Source organism: Odocoileus virginianus, chromosome X (genome assembly GCF_023699985.2).
Source record: "Odocoileus virginianus isolate 20LAN1187 ecotype Illinois chromosome X, Ovbor_1.2, whole genome shotgun sequence".
NCBI classification, from domain to species: Eukaryota; Metazoa; Chordata; class Mammalia; order Artiodactyla; family Cervidae; genus Odocoileus; species Odocoileus virginianus.
Window position 1 is genome coordinate 45,490,895 of NC_069708.1, and position 18,287 is coordinate 45,509,181.

Below are 18,287 nucleotides of genomic sequence, written 5' to 3' on the forward strand. Positions count from 1 at the left end.
TCCAGAAAAATAAATGACCCAATCAAAAAATGGGCCAAAGAACTCAACAGACATTTCTCCAAGGAAGACATACAGATGGCTAACAAACACATGAAAAGATGCTCAACATCACTCATTATCAGAGAAATGCAAATCAAAACCACAATGAGGTACCATTACACGCCAGTCAGGATGGCTGCTATCCAAAAGTCTACAAGCAATAAATGCTGGAGAGGGTGTGGAGAAAAGGGAACCCTCTTACACTGTTGGTGGGAATGCAAATTAGTACAGCCACTATGGAAAACAGTGTGGAGATTTCTTAAAAAGCTGGAAATAGAACTGCCATATGACCCAGCAATCCCACTTCTGGGCATACACACCAAGGAAACCAGATCTGAAAGAGCCACATGCACCCCAATGTTCATCGCAGCACTGTTTATAATAGCCAGGTCATGGAAGCAACCCAGATGCCCATCAGCAGATGAATGGATGAGGAAGCTGTGGTACATATACACCATGGAATATTACTCAGCCATTAAAAAGAATTCATTTGAATCAGTTCTAATGAGATGGATGTAACTGGAGCCCATTATACAGAGCGAAGTAAGCCAGAAAGATAAAGACCATTACAGTATACTAACACATATATATGGACTTTAGTAAGATGGTAACGATAACCCTATATGCAAAACAGAAAAAGAGACTCAGATGTATGGAACAGACTTGTGGACTCTGGGAGAAGGCGAGGGTGGGATGATTCAGGAGAACAGCATTGAAACATGTATATTATCTAGGGTGAAACAGATCACCAGCTCAGGTTGGGTTCATGAGACAAGTGCTCGGGCCTGGTGCACTGGGAAGACCCAGAGGGATCGGGTGGAGAGGGAGGTGGGAGGGGGGACTGGGATGGGGAATACATGTAAATCCATGGCTAATTCATTTCAATGTATAACAAAAACTACTGTAATGATGTAAAGTAATTAGCCTCCAACTAATAAAAATTAAAAAAAAAAAAAAAAGAAAAAGAAAGGAGGTGGAAAAACAATAACAATAATACAAGGCTACTGTACTCTCAAAGGCAAATGAGCTAGTTAGAAATAAAGTAATCAAAAAAAAAAAATAAAAATAAAGTGTTGTAGTCAATATGCCAGCAAGTTTGGAAAACTCAGCAGTGGTCACAGGACTGGAAAAGGTCAATTTTCATTCCAATCCCAAAGAAAGGCAATGCCAAAGTATGTTCAAACTACTTCACAGTTGCATTCATGTCACATGCTAGCAAAGTAATCCTCAAAATCTTTTAAGCAAGGCTTCAACTATATGTGACTGAGAACTTCCAGATGTATGAGGTGGATTTAGAAAAGAAAAGGAAAATGATCAAATTGGCAACATCTGTTGGATCATAGAAAAAACAAGAGAGTTCCAGAAAAACATCTATTTCTGCTTTATTGACTATGCTAAAGCCTTTGACTGTGTAAATTACAACAAACTGTGGAAAATTTTTAAAGAAAGGGGAACACCAGACCTCCTTATCTGCTTCCTGTGAAACCTGTATGCAGGTCAAGAAGTAACAGTTAGAACCAGATGTGGAACAACAGATTGGTTCAAATTTGAGCAAGGAGTAGGTAAAGGCTGTATATTGTCACCTTGCTTTTCAAATTTATATGCAGTGTCATCATGTGAAATGCCAGAATGGATGAAGCACAAGCTGGAATCAAGATTGCAGGGAGAAATAGCAATAAACTGAAATATACAGATGACACCACCTTTATGGCAGAAAGTGAAGAAGAACTAAAGAGCCTCTTGATGAAGGTTAAAGAGGAGCATGAAAAAGCTGGCTTGAAACTCAACATTCAGAAAACAAAGATCATGGCATCTGGTCCCATCACTTCATGGCAAATAGATGGTGAAACAAAGGAAACAGTGACAGACTTAATTTTTGGGGCTCAAAAATCACTGCAGATGGTGACTGCAGCCATGAAATTTAAAGATGTTTGCTCCTTGGAAGAAAAACTATGACAAACTCAGACAGCATATTAAAAAGCAGCAACAATACTTTACTGACAAAGGTCCATCTTATCAAAGCTATAGTTTTTCCAGTAGCCATGTACAGATGTGAGATCTGCAAGATAAAAAAGTCTGGGTGCCAAAGAATTGATGCCTTAGAACTGTGGTGCTGAAGGAGACTCTTGAGAGTCCCTTGGACTGCAAGGAGATCAAACCAGTCAGTCAAAGGAAATCCAACCTGAATATTGATTGGAAAGACTGATGCTGAAGCTGAAGCTCCAATACTTTGGCTACCTGATATGAAGAGCCAACTCATTGGACAAGACCCTGATGCTGGGAAAGATTGAAGGCGGGAGGAGAAGGGGACAACAGAGGAAGAGATGGTTGGATGGCATCCCTGACTCAGTGGAGCTTGCTTTGAGCAAACTCTGGGAAATGGCGAAGGACAGGGAAGCCTGACATTCCTACTGTCAATGGGGTCATTGAAGAATCGACAAGGCTGAGCAACTGAACAACAGCAAAACTATGGATGTTGCAAGTGAAAGACAATTGCAAAGATGACCCTTGGGTTTATCTTGAATACAGTATTTCCTAGAAGATTTAATAGAGTTTAATGCTTCAATGAAATTAATGCCTCTATATAATGAAAAAAGGTAAACTGATCAAAACCGAAAGGGAAGTCTTTCAACTTCCATCTTAAATTGGCAATAAGTACTTCCAAAGGCTGGCTGAAAACCATAAATAGGATGCCCAGAGTAATTTGAACTTCCCATATCTATAATGGAAGCCTACCCATTCTTTTGAAGTATCACCCTCCTGAATACTGCTGCTAAACCAGTTTTCTTGACTCCTGCAATACATTGAGCATGATCTTAAGTAGAAGGAGCATTCTGATTTGGAACCTCAGGCTGAATGACTAGGAAAAAAAATGTATTTAAATGCTCCCATGTGCATGTTTCCCTCATGATACTCAGCAAAGGAATACCTTAATTAAAATCATATCTCTCCAAAAAATTATTTATAATTGAATTAGCCTCCAACTAATAAAAATAAATGGAAAAAAATAAAAAAATAAAATATAATAAAGGAAACTATAAAAAGGCTTAGGTGAACTTTTTAATGATCCCAACAAAACCACATAAGAAATGTCTCCTTCTTTGATATTCTGGATTCCCCAACATCCAAAATATTAACAATTATTAATGCAAAAGCAAATAAAATTATTATAAACATACAGTTTACAAACACAAAACATTCTATAATTTTTTCAATGCCTACTCATAAGCCTTAGGTGGACTTTCCTGTGCAATTATCCTGTTGTCCTCGTATTATGGAAAAAAGGCAGATGGTTGTTGTTTAGTCACTAAGTCATGTCCGACTCTTTGGGTCTCCATGGACTGTAGTCCATCAAGCTCCTCTGTCCATGGGATTTCCCAGGCAAGAATACTGGAGTCAGTTGTCATTTTCTTCTCCAGTGGATCTTCCTGACCCAGGGGTCGAATCCATGTCATCTGCATTGGCAGGTGGGTTCTTTAAAAGTGAGCCACCAGGAAAGCCTGAAAGGCAGATTCTCATAGTAGGAAAAGGATGCATTTCGTCATCAAACATGCTAGAATTCTTATGCCAGATTTATTGCTTGCTAACTTGATGAATTTAGGCAAATCACATGGTCTTTCTGAGACCTTGTTTCTCCATCTTTGAACCAAAATTGCTATGTGATAAAGAAATCAGTTATGGAAGCAGTGATACCAATAACTACATTCATTGCATCATTCCTTAGTGCCAGTCACTGTGCCTAGGGCTTTGCCTATTTAGGACATGGTATATTAGTTAAGAGAGTAACATTTGGAGTCAAATATGAATTCAGTTCCTAATTCTACTAGCCAGCTAGCTGTGTAACACTGGGAAGATTTTTTTTCTGAGCTGAAGTTTCCTCAGCAACAGCATGAAAGTTGAAATGCCTATCTAACAAAAAGATTGTTTTATGATCAAATTAGATTTTCAAATTTAACACTTCACCTCCCTCAATATAACTCTCTAGTCCCCCAACTTGCCTCTATTCTTTTCTCTAATAGTGTTATCATCATTTAACATTATATTGCATATTTTAAAATTTGTTCATTTTTGTCCTCCCACAAACAGATGAATGCCATGAGGAAAGGGATTTATTTTACATATCACAAAATCCCCCTAGTACCACTGTTTATCTCATTGAAGTTATTCAAATATTTATCAAATTAATTAGTGAATATTAAGAGTTTTGAACTAATATATTCAAAAATAAAAATTCAATAGCTGTTCACTAGTTTTCTGAAAATATATAAAGAGGGTAAATAACTTGCCTAAGGAAGTGCATCTGCTCAGTGACTGGGATAAATTAGGACCCAGAGTTCTTCACTTCTGGTTCATTCCTTGTGCTACTCTAGTGGTTCTTCAAATGTGGCCCCTGGGAAGATGGCATGATATCACCTTGGAACTGTGTTAGAAACACAAATTCTCAGGCCCCAACCCAGACGTATAAACATTTGGGGTAAGGATAAGCATTTTTTGTTCAAACAAGGACTCTTGATAATCCTGAAACATGCTAAAGTTTGATAACCACTGTACTATAAACCCTAACACTTTCAAATATCGTGACTGCTTTCTATTACCATAACTTCTTCAATGTCAAATTGGAAAAATTTAATATCATTTAATATAAACTAAAAATCTATTACTTTTTATAAAGATTAACTCATTAAAATTTAACATTTGCTTTTCTCTGTTATTATCAAACAAAATACCCCTAGTTTTATCTAACTCTTGGTTTTTGGAAAGCCAAAGATCAAATTGCTATAGGACTATGCCCACAGAAGTTTGCCCTTTTAAGCTGACATATTTGTGCTGTGACATACCAATATATATAATCTAGATCATGAGAATTTATTCCTTGGGTGCTACTTAATCAGATGTGCCATGTGCATTCACTATTTTAAAATATCTTCTCATGCAAATAATTTGCAATAACTACCTGGATCTAGCTTGCCTGCAAAATGAGTGCCAGATATGTTTTTTTGTAGTTTTTAAAACATTTTGAGGATCTTAAACTACCCAAAAGTTAAAATAGAAAATCAGAAAACAAGAACAAAATAAAAAATGCCCCACATTCATTGATTGATTGTTGACTTTGATTCTATAGGAGAAAGCTAAATATTTTACATGTTATTCTTCAATTCATCGGTTGCACAGTAAAAATTGGTTGTGCTTAGATTATTCTTACAATTACTGAATAAAAAATACAAGGCAATACTCAGATTATTATATTTTTGTGAAAAATTTTAAGCCTTCATTTATTGATTTTTTGTTTCTCTTTTTTACTTCATAAATCTTGATCTTACATTGGCACTATGGTGCATTGCAAGAATTCAATTATGAATCTTCCATTCTCTTGGAATTAATAATACCACAGTGTTGATGAACATAATTCTCATTTTGTAGAAAAAAATGAAGATAATATTTTGCTCAAATAATATTTTGCCCAATAATATTTTCCCTATGTAGTTTGGCATTTCAGCAACGGAAAGTTACAGTTTTCTCATAATAATATCATTGCATAACAGACAATGGTTATTTATTCTTGTTAGAACAATTTCATTTCATGTAAAGGCTGACTCAGTTTGTTCTTTGGGAAATAAGAAGGGTTATGAAAATTAGTGAGAAAAAAGAATATATAGTCATGGATTCAACCTGAAAACCAATGGAAGAAAATATCTGAATAGTAATACTTCTTTATTCATGATAACTAGACATTTCAACATAGTATATTATAGAGTTCTGTGTTCATGCAACCTTGAGTACCAGTATAATTTTTCATTAATTAGCTCTAGTCAACTATGGCCAATTCTAAGTGAAGAAGATTTCCAAAGAAGATTCTAATCTAAATACCTTGTTAGCTTGAATGATTTTGTTAATAGTAAGAATTTCCCATTCCATATTTCTTATACAAGTAAATTGTTATCTCTGTATACTAATTCACAGTAAATCTTACTCCCTGTAAACAAATGAAAATGTTTCTTCAACATAGCTGGCAACATGGCATAATATTTAGACTTCAAATATTTATCTGTCTGAGAATCCTATTTAAAATTATAAGCATCACTGAAAAGGGTGAGGCATTAGGCTGGAGTAATGCCCTAGTGAGTATTAACCCTATACTAGCACTTCCTTGCCAGAAATCTAGTGATGAGGTGAAAAGAAGGAATGAGTGATTGCAGCTAGAGGACTGAGCAAATTTAGATCATGAGTAGCTATTTGTTATGAAATATCAAGCAAGAGTGATGAGATTGCCATAATGTTGAGAAAGCGAGGGCTGACTAGGGGAAAGGGGGTTTGCATACTTCCTTATGTGAACAGCTTGAGTCCCCAGGAGCCAATTCTCACATAATGTGCAGATAGATAAGTGCCTGGGCTGACAGGAATTCTCACATAAATGTCGGTGTGCTTTGGGAGCTTGGGAGAAATACCAGAGAGGAGCTGAGAATGAGTAATATCACCTCTGCCCTCAGATAGTGCTTTGTTTCCTGATGCGGAAGGGACAATCAGGCTCATCGCTGCAGGTGGCCAAACAAGATCACCTAAATGTCATTTGTCTTATACCTGATTGATGCTATCAGGGAAATTATATGACCTCTGTTTTGCAACGATGTGACCTCTGCTTTGGGAAATTTTAAAGTAAAGCCCAATAAAAAGAGGCTAATCCAAATTTAAGTTCCTGCATTTTACCCTTTTAGCTATCTCAGATCAATAACCATTCACTGGCTACTGTGATTCTCACATGGAGGAAGGAGCTGCACATTTTTCTTAATGACAGCAAGTGTTAAATTTAGCTATAAATGGTCGAGTGCAATTTAAAAAGACCCTTAAAGCACCATGGAACATTTCAGCATTCCATAGCATGTCTTTGCCTTTGTACTATGTTAAAACCTGCTTCCATTTTGTGGTAATAATGGAGATAAGAGCATGTATCAAGGCATTTTGCAAGAAGAAGAAATAAATACACATTTTATTTTTTAATCTCCTTGTCCTATGACAAGTCTAAAATTTAGGAAATAAAGAAATTGGTAATCACATACCTATGGTGGCCTCTAGTAGGTATGGTTGGATTTCATTTAAGGGGTAAATTCAGATGGGAAAGAAGAGAGAATATCTTGTATTGATACTTTTAAGCCATTGAATACCTGATACTGTGGCTTTCCTAAGTAAGAGTGCTATTGTTCTAAATGGTTTGGGAAAGCTATTTGCCAAATAAGAAGTTGTAAGTAGCTCATTCTTAACTAAATAAGGAGGAAAGTATGAAAGGAGAATGGTTAGCCAAATAGTTGCATATACACATGCTGTCTACCCAGAAACTTACCCTTGATACCAAGTAAACTCAGACTGTTTCATCTATACTTATTTTTCTACTTAATGTGCAACTGTGTATGTAAAACTACTGATTTCTCTTAATTCTACACATTTGCATATAGTTCTTCAGAGAGCAAAAACCTAGATGACCAATATTTTAAATTTGCTTTTCATGCCTCAAGATTCTGATATGCCTACTTAGTCATTGTACAATGGTACAGAAAAGGTACATCAGTTTTATCTTCTTATGGGGCTACAATTATTATAGATACTCACTCTTAGTGGTGTGATGTGAGCTGTGATGGTATAGGGTAGAGTGGTGGAACTCTTACTCCATTTTATCTGGGAAGACGGTGGTTTTAAAAGATGTAGAAAGAGGTAGAAACGAATTAGAGTTGACACATGAAGAAAATACAATAAATGAATAGCCATTTAATAAACAAAGCTGTCATTGATGGGGAAAGTAGAGTTGGAGAAAGATAATTCAAGGGAATGAAATTATCAGTGTTTTGGGTGATGAGTAGTGTCATCAGGATGATGTAATGGGAAAAGAACAGGAATTTTGAGGTGAAAGGGATCTGTGTTTGAATACTGGCAGTTTTACTTAACTAGCAGTTTTACATTAAATATATATATATATATATATATATATATATATATATATATATATATATATATATAACTTATGCTGGCTCAATTATAAAATAGCAGGGAAAATCTTTACCATGGAAGGCTATTATGAGATTAGTGGTTGATTAATACAGAGTGCATCATAGGGGATTCTCACTAAATATAACTATTAATGCTGTTAATTGACTGATGGGGCAAAATGTCCCAATGTGTGAGCACTTACCATAAATGATAGCTATCATTTTCTTGTTTTCACAAAAAACACAATCCTCACACTGGGTGGCATCCAAATTTAGGTTCAGTTCAGTTCAGTTGCTCAGTAATCTCTGACTCTTTGTGACCACACGGACTGCAGAACACCAGACTTCCCTACTATCACCAACTCCTGGAGCTTTCTCAGACTCATGTCCATTGAGTCAGTGATGCTGTCCAACCATCTCATCCTCTGTCTTCCCCTTCTCCTCCTGCTTTCAGTCTCTCCCAGCATCAGGGTCTTTGCAATGAGTCAGCTCTTAGCATCAGGTGACCAAAATATTGGAGCTTCAGCTTCAGCATCAGTCCTTCCAATGAATATTCAGGACTGATTTCCTTTAGGATTGATTCGTTTGATCACCTTGCAGTCCAAGAGACTCTTAAGAGTCTTCACTAACAACACAGTTCAAAAGCATCAATTCTTCAGTGCTCGGCTTTCTTTATAGTCCAACTCTCACATCCATACATGACTACTGAAAAAAATATAGTTTTGACTATATGGACCTTTGTCAGTCAAGTGATATCTCTGCTTTTTAATATGCTATCTAGGTTGGTAGCATTTCTTCCAAGGAGCAAGCATCTTAATTTCATGGCTTCATTCACCATCTTCAGTGATTTTGGAGCCCCCAAAATAAAGTCTCTCACTGTTTCTATTGCTTCCACATCTATTTTCCGTGAAGTTATGGAACCAGATTCCATAATCTTAGTTTTTTGAATGCTGACTTTTAAGCCAGCTTTTTCACTTTCCTCTTTAAATTTCACCAAGAGGCTCTTTAGTTCCTCTTACCCTTCTGCCATAAGGGTGGTGTCTTCTGCATATCTGAGGTTATTGATATTTCTCTCTGCAATCTTGATTTCAGCTTGTGCTTCATCCAATCTGGCATTTCACATGATGTACACTGCATATAAATTAAATAAGCAAGGTGACAATATACAGCCTTGTCGTATTCCTTTCCCAATTTAAACTAATCCATTGTTCCATGTCCAGTTCTAACTTGCTTCTTAACCTGCATACCGATTTATCAGAAGGTAGGTAAGGTGGTCTGGTATTCTTATCTCTAATAATTTTCCACAGTTTGCTGTGATCCAAACAGTCAAAGGCTTTAGTGTAGTCAACGAAGCAGAAGTGTTTTTCTGGAATTTTCTTGCTTTTTCTATTATCCAGCAGGTGGAAGTTCCCAGTTCATGTAATGTTGAAGCCTAGCTTGGAAAATTTTGAGTATTACTTTGCTAGAGTGTGAGATGAGTGCAATTTAGGTTAAATAATGATATTACAATAACTGGACACTATTGTTTTAGTTCCCAGCTATTTTGTGTTAGAACAGGTATAGAAATGGGGAAAAAGGCACAGATATTTGAAGGTATGGGTTTATAATTATATAGGAAGGGAAAGTGATACAGTAAAAAGAACCTATGTTTGGAGTCTCAGGAGGTAGATTTGAATTCACCATTTAGAAGCTTAATAAATTGTTAAGCCTCAAATACCCCATTTGAAAACTGAACATAGGGTATGTGTCAGAAACAAAGTATCATAATAAGCCACAGAGAAAAATGTCTCACATGTAGTAAACTTCTCATTAACTGTTGGTTAATAATGATCAGTGTCTAATACTCCAACATCACATTTCTCCAAAACCACACTGTATGCCCAGGAATTGTTTCAAATATAGAAAATCTTAATGTGCCTTTAAAATATTCATCCATGACCAAGAGAGCTTCTTGAGACTAGAGTAGGAGGAGATTTATTTAAGAGTTCAAAAAAAGCATCAGTATTGCTAATAGCAGTAAATAATGTCAAACTCTGAGATTGACATGAACACACTGCTTTATTTAAAATAGTTAACCAATAAGGACCTACTGTATAGCACAGGGAACTCTGTTCCATATTCTACAATAACCTAAGTGGGATAAAGAATAGGTACATGTGTAACTGAATCACTTTGCTATATCCTGAAGCTAACACAACATTGTAAATCAACTATACTTCAATATCTTTTAAAAAGGTATTCTTTTACTTAGAGTATAGGAAATCATCGACTTATATTCCTACTTTTGTTTTTCATATACAAGAATAAAATGAAGTGACAAGGTTAAGAATTTTCTAAATTGCAAGTAGAGTAAATGTTAGCTGAAAGCTAAGTAAGTCTTGTTACCAGTATTCTTGCCTTGAGAAGACCATGAACAGTATGAAAAGGCAAAAAGATAGGACACTAAAAAGATGAACTCCCCAGGTCGGTAGGTGCCCAAAATGCTACTGGAGATCAGTGGAGAAATAACTCCAGAAAGAATGAAGAGATGGAGCCAAAGTAAAAATAACACCCAGTTGTGTCTGTGACTGGTAATAAAAGCAAAGTCTGATGCTGTAAAGAGTAATATTTCATAGGAACTTGGAATGTTAGGTCCATGAATCAAGGCAAATTGGAAGTGGTCAGAAAGGAGATTCCAAGAGTGAATGTTGATATTTTAAGAATCTGCAAGTAAAATGGACTGGAATGGGCAAATTTAACTCAGATAACCATAATATCTACTACTGTGGGTAAGAATCCCTTAGAAGAAATGGAGTAACCATCATAGTCAACAAAAGAGTCCAAAATGCAGTACTTGCATGCAGTCTCCAAAAAGAAATGATCTCTGTTCATTTCCAAGGCAAATCATTCAATATCATGGTAATCCAAATCTATGCCCTGACCAGGAATGCTTAAGAAGCTGAAGTTGAACAGTTCTATAAGACCTACAAGACCTTTTAGAACTAACCCCCAAAAAAGATGCCCTTCTCATTAGAGGGGACTGGAATGCAAAAGTAGGAAGTCAGGAAACACCTGGAATAACAGGCAAATTTGGTCTTGGAGTACAGAATGAAGCAGGGCAAAAGCTAACAGAATTTTGCCAAAAGAACGCACTGATCATAGCAAACACCCTCTTAAAACAACACAAGACTCTACACATGGACATCACCAGATGGCCAACACCAAAATCAGATTGATTATATTCTTTGCAGCCAAAGATGGAGAAGCTCAATACAGTCAGCAAACACAAGACTGGGAGCCAACTGTGGCTCAGATCATGAACTCCTTATTGCCAAATGCAGGCTTAAATTGAAGAAAGTGGGGAAAACCATTAGACCATTCAGGTATAACCTAAATCAAATCCCTTATGATTATACAGTGGAAGTGAGAAATAGATTTAAGGATTAGATCTGATAGAGTGCCTAATGATCTATGGATGGAGGTTCGTGACGTTGTACAGGAGACAGGGATCAAGATCATACCCAAGAAAAAGAAATGCAAAAAAGCAAAATGACTGTCTGAGGAGGCCTTGCAAATAGTTGTGAAAAGAAAAGAGAAAAGCAAAGGAGAAAAGAAATGGTATACCCACTTGAAAGCAGAGTTCCAAAGAATAGCAAGGAGAGATAAGAAATCCTTCCTAAATGAACAATGCAAAGAAATAGAGGAAAACAATAGAAAGGGAAAGACTAGAGATCTCTTCAAGAAAATTAGATACCAGGGGAAAATTTCATGCAAAAATGAGCTCAATAAAGGACAGAAATGGTATGGACCTAAAAGAATCAGAAAATATTAAGAAGAGGTGGCAAGAATACACAGAAGAGCTGTACAAAAAAGATCTTCACGAACCAGATAATCACGATGGTGTGATCACTCACCTCGAGCCAGACATCCTGGAATGTGAAGTCAACTGGGCCTTAGAAAGTATCACTACTAACAAAGTTAGTGGAGTTGATGGAATTCCAGTTGAGCTATTTCAAATCCTAAAAGATGATGCTGTGAAAGTGCTGCACTCAATAGGCTAGCACATTTGGGAAACTCAGCAGTGGCCACAGGATTATAAAAGGTCAGTTTTCATCCCAATACCAAAGAAAAGCAATTCCAAAGAATGCTCAAACTGCACAATTGCACTCATCTCACACCCTAGCAAAGTAACGCTCAAAATTTTCCAAGCCAGGTTTAAGCAATACATGAACCATGAACTTCCAGATGTTCAAGCTGGTTTTAGAAAGGCAGAGGAACCAGAGATCAAATTGCCAACATCCACTGCATCATCAAAACAGAAATAGAGTTCCATAAAAACATCTACTTCAGCTTTATCGACTATGCCAAAACCTTTGAATGTGGATCACAACAAACTGTGAAAAAATCTTAAAGAGTTGTTAATCCCAGACCACCTGATCTGCCTCTTGAGAAATCTGTATGCAAGTCAGGAAGCAACAGTTATAACTGGACATGGAACAACAGACTGGTTCCAAAATGGGAAAGGAGTGTGTCAAGGCTGTATATTGTCACCCTGGCTTATTTAAATTATATGCAGAGTACCTCATGAGAAACGCTGGACTGGATGTAATCAAAACTGGACAAGCTGTAATCAAGATTGCAGGGAGAAAAATCAATAACCTCAGGTATGCAGATGACACCACCCTTATGTCAGAAACCGAAGAACTAAAGAGCCTCTTGATGACAGTGAAAGAGGAGAGTGAAAAAGTTGGCTTAAAGCTCAACATTCAGAAAACTAAGATCATGGCATCTGGTCCCATCACTTCATGGCAAATAAATGGTGAAACAGTGACTGACTATTTTGGGGGGCTCCAAAATCAATGCAGATGGTGACTTCAGCCATGAAATTAAAAGATACTTACTCCTTGTAAGGAAAGTTATGACCAACCTAGATAGCATATTAAAAAGCAAAGACATTCCTTTGCCAAAAAAGATCCATCTAGTAAAGGCTATGGCTTTTCCAGTAGTCATATATGGATGTGAGAATTGGATTATAAAGAAAGCTGAGTGTAGAAGAATTGATGCTTTTGAACTGTGGTGTTGGAGAAAACTCTTGAGAGTCCCTTGGACTGCAAGGTGATCCAACAAGTCCATCCTAAAGGAGATCAGTCCTGAGTGTTCATTCAAAGGACTAATTTTGAAGCTGAAACTCCAATACTTTGGCCACTTGATGTGAAGAGCTGACTCATTTGAAAAGATCCTGATGCTGGGAAAGATTGAAGGCAGGAGGAGAAGGGGGTGACAGAGTATTAGATGGTTGGATGGCATGACCGACTCAATGGACATGAGTTTGAGTAGTCTCCAGGTGCTGGTGATGGACAGGGAGAACTGGAGTGCTGCAGTTCATGAGGCTGCAGATTTGGACATGACTGAGATACTGAACTGAACTTGAAAGTCTTGAAAACTTAAATAAAAGATGCTCAAAAAATGAAAAGGTTAAAAAAAGTAGTGTTGTACACTAAGACAGTTTGAGCTCTGAGGTTCATTTTCATGATGAGAGAGAGAGAAAACTTTTTTGTAAAACTAGAACTTCTAGAAAAGAGAGCTATGGCCATAGAGCTTTTCCCTTAGTGTCCTTCTGCTCTCACTACAGGTTCGAACTGATGATTTCTGATTTCTCAAGTAAAGAGCTTGGCAGTTGCCAGTCCATCCTTACAAACTGAAAAGTCGACTCTTCCTGGATCTATAAAAGAAAGGGAGACACAGGGCAAACTGCCATTCCCAAAGTTGGAGAGTCACTGTTGATAAACTCTGATAAGAGCAGACCCTCAGGAGCAGAAATTGGAGAAGGCGAGGGTGGGATGTTTTGAGAGAACAGCATTGAAACACGTATATTATCTAGGGTGAAACAGATCACCAGCCCAGGTTGGATGCATGAGACAAGTGCTCGGGCCTGGTGCACTGGGAAGACCCAGAGGGATCGGGTGGAGAGGGAGGTGGGAGGGGGAACCGGGATGGGGAATACATGTAAATCCATGGCTAATTCATTTCAATGTATGACAAAGACCACTGCAATGATGTAAAGTAATTAGCCTCCAACTAATAAAAATAAATTAAAAAGAAAAAAAAAGAAACTATTCCAGGGTAGGAAATCTTAAATGGATGAATTTCTGTAGGCTCACCATGGTCAATTCTGACAGTTAAAAATGCAGACTGATCCTGTTATAGGACGGCCCCCACATTTTGTAAGTTTTACATCCAGCGTGCATGTTCAGTAGCTAAGTTGTGTCCAACTCATGATCCCATGGCCTATAGCCTGCCAAGCTCCTCTGTCATTGGAGATTCTCCAGGACAAAATACTGGAGTGGCTTGCCATTTCCTTCTCCATTTATATCCATACAGGAGGCCAAGTTTTCATAATAATTATTAGAGAAAATCAACTTATGCTTCTGGCAGTGGGAGGGGAAAAATACCCATTTTAAAATACCCCAGATGTCCTTCTTCATAAAAAGGCCAGCCTTCTGGGGAAACTAGTTAAGGGGAACATAGCCTACAGGGATATTATCAGAGTATACTGGAGGAAGGAAAATACCCAACTCCAGTCCACTCTAGCCATTCTTTCCAACCTAAGGGAAGAGGAAAAAAAAAAAAAAAACAGAAACTTGTGAAGTTCACAGTCTAGAAGCATAAGCTCACTAGAAGACTGAGACCTAATCATAAGACTATAGACTTCTTTCTCTTATCCTAAAACTTAGAATCCCATTAATAAAGTACTATTTAGAGTAGTTCCTTTTACTTGGTACATCATGTCTAGCTGTCAAGAAAAAAAAATTACAAAAAATAATATATATATGCTTTGAACAGAGCAAGCATCAGAACTACATGCTGGGGAGGCTGGAATTATCAGAGCAAGAGTTTTAAAATAACTGTCCTGTCCAGTTGTGTCTGACTCTTTGTGACACCAGGGACTGTAGCCCACCAGATTCCTCTATCCATTGGATTTTTCAGGCAATAATACTGGAGTGGGTTGTCATTTCCTTCTCCAATAATGGTGTGAAAATGAGATAAATACAGGCAAAAAAATGAAACTCAATTCTTATCTAACACCACTCAAAAAAAATAATTTGAAATGGATCTAAGACTTAAACATAGACCTGGTACTAAAAAATTCCTAGAATAAAACAGGGAAAGAAGCCCCTCAATATTTATCTTGGCAATGATTTTTTTTTTTTGAGTGATACTGAAACCAAAAGAAACAAAAACAGAAATCGAAGTACCAAACAACTTAAGAATGATTTATTTTTTTCAAATGGTAGGCTAAAAAGTCACTATTCCATGTTATCAGCATCTTAATTTTTTTTTTAACATTCTTTGGTTAAAACTCTAAAATTATGGAAGATTTGGTTACCTGTACAGCATTTTTAAAATGATTTTTAAGTCTTCAATAGTTACTTAACTTGTTAATTGGAACAGGTCTAGGAGCTACTCAGTTTCAGCATAAAATTAGATCTAGTTACCTACATCAGTAACTAAGCAGTTTTTGAACATTTGCTGTGCTGTACTGTATTAGGTACTGGGAATATCAACTTCAGTAAAAGACTTGGCTCCCATGGAACTTTAAAGTTGAATGTGGATCCAAGCCTTAGGCCAAAAAAATGTAAAATGTGGTGTTATAGTTTAGTATTTTTCCTGACATTATTTTATCATTTATGTTATTGTAATACTTTTATAATATTATTCATAATCAAGAACAATTAAGTATACACATTTTCTTAAACTTTTAAATTTACAGCCAGATTTTTAGATTATCTTATTTAATTTAAAGTGATAGAGACAGTTTTATTAAGGAATTTTAAAAATTGATCCTCATTGCTGTTATGTGTACATAAAGATATTAGTTTCAAAATATTGGGATGTTAGAAACTACATCAGTTCTTGCTTGTGGTTAAGAGTAGAGGCAGGCAGATTGAAAACACAGGAGTAAGAAGAAAGTTTTGGAGTTAGTAGAAGTATTCTATATCTTGATCATAGCGATGATTACACTGATATAAACATTTGTCAAAAGTTGTTGAACTGTAGTCTAAAATGAGTTTTATCGTATATAAATTTTATACCAACATATTTATTTAAAAAGGAAAATGTGAGACAATGCCAGGCTGGATGAATCTCGAGCTGGAATCAAGATTGCCAGGAAAAATAACAACCTCAGATATGCAGATGATACCACTCTAACGGCAGACAGGGAAGAGGAACTAGAGTCTCTTAATGAGGGTGAAAGAGAAAAAAAAGCTGGCTTAAAACTCAATATTCAAGGCAGGAAGCTGTGGCTTAAAAGGGCAGCCCGCACCAGGCCCTCCTTCCCTCCGTCCGTCTCTGAGCCTGTGACAGCACCTCCGTCCTGTCGCCATGTACCGGTGCCTGAGTGAAGCGCTGCTGCTGCCCGGCGTTGAGCCTGCCGCCGTGGATTCTGTGGCTACCGACCCCGCCACGCTGCTGGGCCGGGCCCACAGGGCGGTGTGCTGCAGCCAGGGCTTGTGCCATCCGCTCGGTGACACTACAGCGAGGTGGTGGCCAACTGCGAGGACGACCTCAACTTCTTCAATATGGTGGAGGGCTTCTTTGACCGTGGTGCCAGCATCATGGAGGACAAGTTGGTGGAGGACCTCAAGACCCGGGAGAGTGAGCAGCAGAAGCAGAACCGGGTGCGTGGCATCCCATGGATCATCAAGCCCTGCAATCATGTGCTGAGCCTGTCCTTCCCCATCTGGCACTACAACGGCTCCTGGGAAGTCAGCGAGGGCTACTGGGCCCAGCACAGCCAGTACCAAACGCCCTGCAAGGGAGGTATCCGCTATAGCACTGATGTGAGTGTAGATGAAGTTAAAGCTCTGGCTTCTCTGATAACATATAAGTGTGCAGTGGTTGATGTGCCATTTAGGGATGCCAAAGCTGATGTTAAGATAAATCCCCAAAACTATACTGATAATGAATTAGAAAAGATCACAAGGAAGTTCACCATGGAGCTGGCAAAGAAGGGCTTTATTGGTCCTGGCATTGATGTGCCTGCCCCAGACATGAGCACAGGCCAGCGGGAGATGTCCTGGATTGCTGACACCCATGCTAGCACTATAGGGCACTCTGGTGTTAATGCCCATGCCTGTGTTACCCATCAGTCAGTGTGGAATTCACAGACGGATCTCTGCTACTGGTCAGGGAGTTTTCCATGGGATTGAAAACATCAATGAATCTTCTTATGTGAGTATTTTAGGAATGACACCAGGATTTGGAGATAAAACAATTGCCGTTCAGGGATTTGGTAATGTGGGCCTGTACTCTATGAGATATTTGCATCGTTTTGGTGCTAAATGTGTTGCTGTTGGTGAGTCAGATGGCAGCATATGAAATCCAGGTGGTATTGACCCAAAGGAGCTGGAAGACTCCAAATTGCAACATGAAACAATTCTGGGCTTCCCCAAAGCAAAAACTTACAAAAGGAGAGTCTTTGGAGGTTGACTGTGACATCCCTGCTGCCAGCGAATAGCAGCTGACCAAGTCCAGTGCACCAAGAGTCAAAGCCAAGATCATTGCTGAAGGTGCCAAAGGACCAACAACTCCAGAATCTGATAATATTTTCCTAGAGAGGAACATCATGGTTATTCCAGATCTCTACTTGAATGCTGGAGTAGTGACAGTATCTTACTTTGAGTAGCTAAAGAATCCAAATCATGTCAGCTATGGCTGTTTGACCTTCAAATATGAAAGGGATTCTAACTACCACTTGCTCATGTCTGTTCAAGAGGGTTTGGAAAGGAAATTTGGAAAATATGGTGGAACTATTCCCATTGTACCCACAGCAGAGTTCCAAGACAGGATATCTGACAAAGACATTGTGCACTCTGACTTAGCTACACCATGGAGCACTCTGCCAGGCAAAGCATGCACATAGCCATGAAGTGTAACCTGGAATTGGACCTGAGAACAGCTGCTTATGTCAACACCATCGAGAAAGTCTTCAAGGTGTACAATGAAGCTGGTATGACCTTCACATAGACCAGACTGTGGCTGACTTCTTCACTACCCTCTTCATCTCTTCCTCTGCAGACCTATCAAAAGTTTACATGTAACCACAGAAATCTCTTTCTCATGACTTAATAGATAATAGACACCATTCTCAACAAGCCAATCCAAATCAGCCCCTTAAGGAAAAATAAATAATAAGGTTAGGGAATCATATATAAGCTAATAAGTAATAGTAGAAATTAGCTATGCCAGAAATTCATTTGGGCATTTTGCCTTTAAATAAAAGATTGTTTT

At 37.8% G+C, this 18,287-nt stretch overlaps 1 pseudogene; it reads left to right on the forward strand.

The window, feature by feature from the left end:
• The first annotated feature begins 16,379 nt into the window (after positions 1-16,379).
• LOC110141434 (glutamate dehydrogenase 1, mitochondrial-like) lies at positions 16,380-18,037 on the forward strand (annotated as a pseudogene).
• The last annotated feature ends 250 nt before the right edge of the window (positions 18,038-18,287 follow it).